The sequence below is a fragment of the Macrobrachium nipponense genome, chromosome 36, assembly GCF_015104395.2.
Source record: "Macrobrachium nipponense isolate FS-2020 chromosome 36, ASM1510439v2, whole genome shotgun sequence".
In the NCBI taxonomy this organism is placed as follows: domain Eukaryota; kingdom Metazoa; phylum Arthropoda; class Malacostraca; order Decapoda; family Palaemonidae; genus Macrobrachium; species Macrobrachium nipponense.
In genome coordinates this window covers 61,948,098-61,955,597 of record NC_087220.1, presented here as the reverse complement: position 1 = coordinate 61,955,597, position 7,500 = coordinate 61,948,098, and positions in this window count along the sequence as shown.

Below are 7,500 nucleotides of genomic sequence, written 5' to 3'. Positions count from 1 at the left end.
AAAGCAAATCATGGTGATGAGATCTGACTTGAGTAAACTGAAAGAGATGGCAGAAAAAAGGCTAAGAAGCAAGAAAACAAGGGAGGAACTCAACGAGAAATACAAAGTACAAGAGGGGGGACTAAACAGCACCATAGAAGATGTAAAACAGAGGCTTAAGGCCAAAGCACATAAGATCCAACGGTACATGAACAGGAATAAGGGATACCAACAGAACAAACTATTCGGAACCAACCAGAAAAGACTATACAGCCAACTAAGAGGGGAAGACAACCACCCAGAAATTCCTGAAGCCGAACCAAGTAAGAGACTCTGGGAAAACATATGGAGCAATCCGGTATCACACAACAAACATGCAACATGGCTCCAGGAAGTCAAGGAAGAAGAAACAGGGAGAATAAAACAAAGATTCACAGACATCACGACAGACACAGTCAGACACCAACTAAAGGAAAATGCCAAACTGGAAAGCCCAGGTCCCGATGAAGTCCATGGATACTGGCTCAAAAACTTCAAGGCCCTACACCCACGAATAGCAGAACAACTCCAGCATTGTATCTCAAATCACCAAGCACCCAAATGGATGACCACAGGAAGAACATCCTTAGTACAAAAAGACAAGAGTAAGGGAAATATAGCCAGTAACTACAGGCCTATCACCTGCCTACCAATAATGTGGAAGTTACTAACAGGTATCATCAGTGAAAGGCTATACAACTACCTAGAGGAGACAAACACCATCCCCCACCAACAGAAAGGCTGCAGAAGGAAGTGTAGGGGCACAAAAGACCAGCTCCTGATAGACAAAATGGTAATGAAGAACAGTAGGAGAAGGAAAACCAACCTAAGCATGGCATGGATAGACTATAAGAAAGCCTTCGACATGATACCACACACATGGCTAATAGAATGCCTGAAAATATATGGGGCAGAGGAAAATACCATCAGCTTCCTCAAAAAATACAATGCGCAACTGGAATACAATACTTACAAGCTCTGGAATAAGACTAGCAGAGGTTAATATCAGGAGAGGGATCTTCCAGGGCGACTCACTGTCCCCACTACTCTTCGTAGTAGCCATGATTCCCATGACAAAGTACTACAGAAGATGGATGCCGGGTACCAACTCAAGAAAAGAGGCAACAGAATCAACCATCTGATGTTCATGGACGACATCAAGCTGTATGGTAAGAGCATCAAGGAAATAGATACCCTAATCCAGACTGTAAGGATTGTATCTGGGGACATCAGGATGGAGTTTGGAATAGAAAAATGCGCCTTAGTCAACATACAAAAAGGCAAAGTAACGAGAACTGAAGGGATAAAGTTACCAGATGGAGCAACATCAAACACATAGATGAGACAGGATACAAATACCTGGGAATAATGGAAGGAGGAGATATAAAACACCAAGAGATGAAGGACACGATCAGGAAAGAATATATGCAGAGACTCAAGGCGATACTCAAGTCAAAACTCAACGCCGGAAATATGATATAAGCCATAAACATGGGCAGTGCCAGTAATCAGATACAGCGCAGGAATAGTCGAATGGACGAAGGCAGAACTCCGCAGCATAGATCAGAAAACCAGGAAACATATGACAATACACAAAGCACTACACCCAAGAGCAAATACGGGCAGACTATACATAACACGAAAGGAAGGAGGGAGAGGACTACTAAGTATAGAGGACTGCGTTAACATCGAAAACAGAGCACTGGGGCAATATCTAAAAAACCAGTGAAGACGAGTGGCTAAAGAGTGCATGGAAGAAGGACTAATAAAAGTAGACGAAGACCCAGAAATATACAGAGACAGGAGAAAGACAGACAGAACAGAGGACTGGCACAACAAACCAATGCACGGACAATACATGAGACAGACTAAAGAACTAGCCAGCGATGACAATTGGCAATGGCTACAGAGGGGAGAGCTAAAGAAGGAAACTGAAGGAATGATAACAGCGGCACAAGATCAGGCCCTAAGAACCAGATATGTTCAAAGTACGATAGACGGAAATAACATCTCTCCCATATGTAGGAAGTGCAATACGAAAAATGAAACCATAAACCACATAGCAAGTGAATGCCGGCACTTGCACAGAACCAGTACAAAAAGAGGCATGATTCAGTATCAAAAGCCCTCCACTGGAGCCTGTGCAAGAAACATCAGCTACCTTGCAGTAATAAGTGGTACGAGCACCAACCTGAGGGAGTGATAGAAAACGATCAGGCAAAGATCCTCTGGGACTATGGTATCAGAACGGATAGGGTGATACGTGCAAACAGACCAGACGTGACGTTGATTGACAAAGTCAAGAAGAAAGTATCACTCATTGATGTCGCAATACCATGGGACACCAGAGTTGAAGAGAAAGAGAGGGAAAAAATGGATAAGTATCAAGATCTGAAAATAGAAATAAGAAGGATATGGGATATGCCAGTGGAAATCGTACCCATAATCATAGGAGCACTAGGCACGATCCCAAGATCCCTGAAAAGGAATCTAGAAAAAACTAGAGGCTGGAAGTAGCTCCAGGACTCATGCAGAAGAGTGTGATCCTAGAAACGGCACACATAGTAAGAAAAGTGATGGACTCCTAAGGAGGCAGGATGCAATTGGAGGACTGTGATAGAGTAAAAAAAAAAAAAAAAAAAAAAAAAAATAATAATAATAATAATAATAATAATAATAATATAATAATAATAATAATATTAATAACAATAATAATAATGATGATGATAAAGATAATAATACATACTAATCATTACAAAAATTTCCCACCATCTCTCTCTCTCTCTCTCTCATTTGCGTAAGAACCAACAACGCCTGAGCCAAGTGTTATCGCAAAAGTGACGTCACGGACGCATACATAAACCATCCGTGACGTCACCTTTCGTGACATCCTGTCGTTGGTGTCTCCGGCGCATGCGCGGTTCCTTTGAAATGTCTCCCATGGGCATTTGAGAAGGTCCTGTAATACTTGCCTGCTTGGGAGTTTGGACGCCGTTTGGCAAGATGGGTATTTCGTCTTTTTTATTCCATGTAGTTTGGCTAATGGGTTTTTTTGTAATTATGTTTTTTTATTATTATTGACGATGTGTTTCGTCTTTTTTCATGTAGTTTGGCTAATGGTTTTTTTGTTGTTTGGTAATTACGTTTTTTTTTTATTAATTTGATTATGTGTTTTGGATTGTGTTCGTTGTCCTTGTTGGTGTCAAGTAATTTCTATTTTTTCTGTAAAAGAAAAGTATCGTGCCAGCTTTGTCTGTCCGTCCGCACTCAGATCTTCCAAACTACTGAGGCTAGAGGGCTGCAAATTGGTATGTTGGTCATCCACCCTCCAGTCATCAAACATACCAAATTGCAGCCCTCTAGCCTCGGTAGTTTTTATTTGATCTAAGGTTAAAATGAGCAATGATCGTGCGTCTGGGCGCTCTGTAGGACAGGCCACCACCGGGCCGTGGGGGAGAGTTTCCTGGGCCGCGGCTCATACAGCAGTATGCGCTTTACAGAAAAACTCGATTGCGCCGAAGATGCTATGCTGATGATTTCACAAGTTGCTTAATGATTTTTCTTTTCTTCTTCTTTATTGTCATTGTTATTATTATTATTATTATTATTATTATTATTATTATTATTATCATTATTATTATTATTATTATTATTATTATCATTATTATTATTATTATTATCATTATTATTATTATTATTATTATTATAGGTTAAACAACGAAGACGGCTCTAAAGAACAGTTAATTCGAAACGCCATTTTACTCTGGTGTTTGAATTAAAACAGTTGAACTGACGGATTACGAAAAATGACAGAAAACTCATGGGGGAGAAAATTAATTGTTCGGTTCATTTTTATTTCACGGGTACCGAGGCTTTGTTTATAATTATCTTTCCTGAGACGATTGTAGTCATTTTTTCTTTTAGACATTGTACGAATATCTGTTTAACCTCTAATCCATGACCTCACTTAAGGCAGTTTATTAGGTGTCACTGACCGACATTCATTTTCTTCTATATCCTTCCGTTCTAGTTGATTTCCTTGCTTTGTGAATGTAGATATAGAGTCCTATATTTTTTTCCATTTCATCGGGTGTCCTACAGTCTCTCTCTCTCTCTCTCTCTCTCTCTCTCTCTCTCTCTCTCTCTCTCTCTCTCTCTGTTGGAATGGAGTCATTTCTGCTCTCTGAAATGGGGAGTATTTGTCCATCTTTCTTTGCTTTCTCTTACGTTGAAGTTTGGTGCTTTCTCTCCTTGCTGAAGGAGAGTACTTTCTCCTCCCCTTCCTCACCCCTCCTCCTCCTCCCCCTTCCTCCTACTCCTATTATTATTGAAAGGGAAAACACTTCTTTCGCAGCCTCTTCTGTGGAGGTGTGTGGTACACCTTTCTTTAAAAAGAAGGATCAGTTACCAGACAGTCTCTCTCTTCTCTCCTCTCCTCTCCTCTCCCTTCCTCCTCTCGCTCTCTCTTCTCTCTCTCTTCTCTCTCTGTCAGATCTTGAGTATCGATTGCAATCTGGAGGTCGACAGCCATATCAGTGAAGGTAGGAAGAGGGGGGGTTTTTCTCCCTAAAGTAAAAGTCATTCCTTGTGGTTACATCTCTCTCTCTCTCTCTCTCTCTCTCTCTCTCTCTCTCTCTCTCTCAAATTTTTTTGGCTGTTCTATGCGTAACTGATACAGGGGAAAATGTTTGTTTTTACCCATATATTATAAAAAAAAAAAAACATCTCCCTATACACAAGAGGAAAGTAAATTTCCCAAGTATTGGAAAAATATGTTTCCTTATATAGTGTAGGAAAAATATTTCTCTCCATATATATATATATATATATATATATATATATATATATATATATATATATATATATATATATATATATGAATTCTGAGGGTCCGAACAGGACCAGAAGTACTCGGCTAACTCGTTTTTTCATTTTTTTCCTTCGTGGCAAAAAAACCTTCATATATATATATATATATATATATATATATATATACATATATATAATCTATATATATATATATATATATATATATATATATATATATATATATATATATATATATATATATATTACAAGGAAACTTTCCTTCTCCTTGTATTTTGGTGGAAAGTTTTTTTTTTTAAGTTATACTGACAGCTTGACATTTTATATATAGTATATATATTTATTGTCATCATTTTTTCAGTTTAGGCATTCGACTTAAGTAAGACTCTCTCTCTCTCTCTCTCTCTCTCTCTCTCTCTCTCTCTCTCTCTCTCTCTCTTTTATTCCCAGCCAGCCTTTATATCCATCACGTAAAGTTTCTAGAGCCTGCAGACCCTTAATGAAGGCCCGAGAATTATCTGGATATAAGATCTCCAATATTTCAGGATTTCTATTTCAATTTTTTTTTGTACCGCGGCTGTGAAGTTGCAGTAAGTACCATGTATAATTACGTGCCTTAGAAATGTTATATATATATATATATATATATATATATATTATATATATATATATATATATATATATATATATATATATATATATATATATATATATATATGATTTATGTGAAATATTTGCATTAGTGACAATGTACAGAAAAATGGAGAATAATTGATTTACCTGAGTGTTAACCTGGCATTACCTCATCAAAGGTATACGGTTCTTGTAAATAGCAAGGTAATATTGACCCTCATACATATATATATATATATATATATATATATATATATATATATATATATATATATATATATATATATATATATATATATATATATGTGTGTGTGTGTGTGTGTTTATGATTAATTTGATAACCAAGCATCGGAAGAACAAATACCATGTAGCCCTTATCATATAAGACCCCCACCCCTTCCTCCCCTTCCCCCTTCCCCTTCCCCTTCCCTTCCATTCTCCTCCTCCCCATTTACCTCACAACAACCAAGGCACACCAAGTTAGCCTTTCGAAGAATAAAAAAAAAAAAAAAACAGAACAAGACTTGCGTCCGAACCGGGCCATGTTAGACGACATTTTCTTCCAAAAGTGAACAGTCGAATGCTGGTCATCCATCGGCCTACGTAGACTTTCCCTTTTCATTCAGAATAGAAGGAGGGGGAGGGGGGAGGGGGGGGAGGACTGGGGCTCGTCCATGTTACTGTAGGTTACACTTTCTTGGGTTGGCTCAGAAACTGAAGTGACTTGAGTTTATATTATATATTTTGTGGAGTATATATCTATCTATATGTATATATAATATATATATATATATATTTATATATATAATATATATATATAGTATATATATATATATGGTTATATAATATATATATATAACATATATTTAATGTTTATATATATTAACTTTAATTTTTTTCACACTTGCAGAAATGTATATATTTAGTATTATTATCTAATATGTGTTAACTCTCTCTCTCTCTCTCTCTCTCTCTCTCTCTCTCTCTCTCAGTCAGGAGCAGCCATTTAAATAGGTGCATTCACACTGAAGTTAAAAAAAAAAGTAATCATTATTCCAATTAAAGCCGTACCCAAAGATACGAACTTTCGTTTTAGTTTTTTGTAATTTTTATTGCTCCCGTTTCCAGCCCCCATAAACAACGGCCGTAAAACTCTGACTTGGTGTCGAATTGTCGTTCTGTCGAGTTTTACACCTTGGCTTACATGGATGGAATTGGCGGGAAAGGAAGACGCGGGGGTTTCCATGGTAACGCCTCGGACTCTGGTATTTGTTCAGTACGCGAACATGCAGATGGGGTTTAGTTTGATGTTTGTTTTGTTGAGAAGAAAAAACAACATTTTAAATCTTGCTTTGTAAAAGAGAGTATTCATGTGCATATTTTTTGTGTGTGTGTAATATGTAAACTATCACACAGGCATCTGCATAAATATACAAACTGAAGGTACCACATTTATATTACTGTTATTGTTGACAGTAATATATTATCTTGTAATCTTGCATTGATCAGAACTTAGTACAGTAATTAGCCATACATTTTAGAAAACCCTTTCAAGAAATTACTCTCTCTCTCTCTCTCTCTCTCTCTCTCTCTCTCTCTCTCTCTCTCTCTCTCTCTCTCTCTCTCTCTCTCTCCCCGGCCTACTTAAAGACTGCACCGAAAAAACATTTCCTCTAATTAATGTTTACAAAACAGAGTTGACTTCAACAAAGAGTTCATTGTTTCTGGAATTCTTTCAGTGGCTGTTTATTTGACAACAAAAATATTTCATGCATTGCTGCCTCTTTTAATTGGAGAGAAGACTACCGTCTCTCCCTCGTCGTCGCTGCCTCTGTATGCACACACGCACATATATAAATACATGTATGTATTGATATATATAATATGTATATATGCTTATATATATACTTATATGATTATATGTGCGTGTATCTATCTCTCCATAGAGAGATAGATACATACCTATATATTTCTACAATTCATAATCGTAAGAGAGAGAGAGAGAGAGAGAGAGAGAGAGAG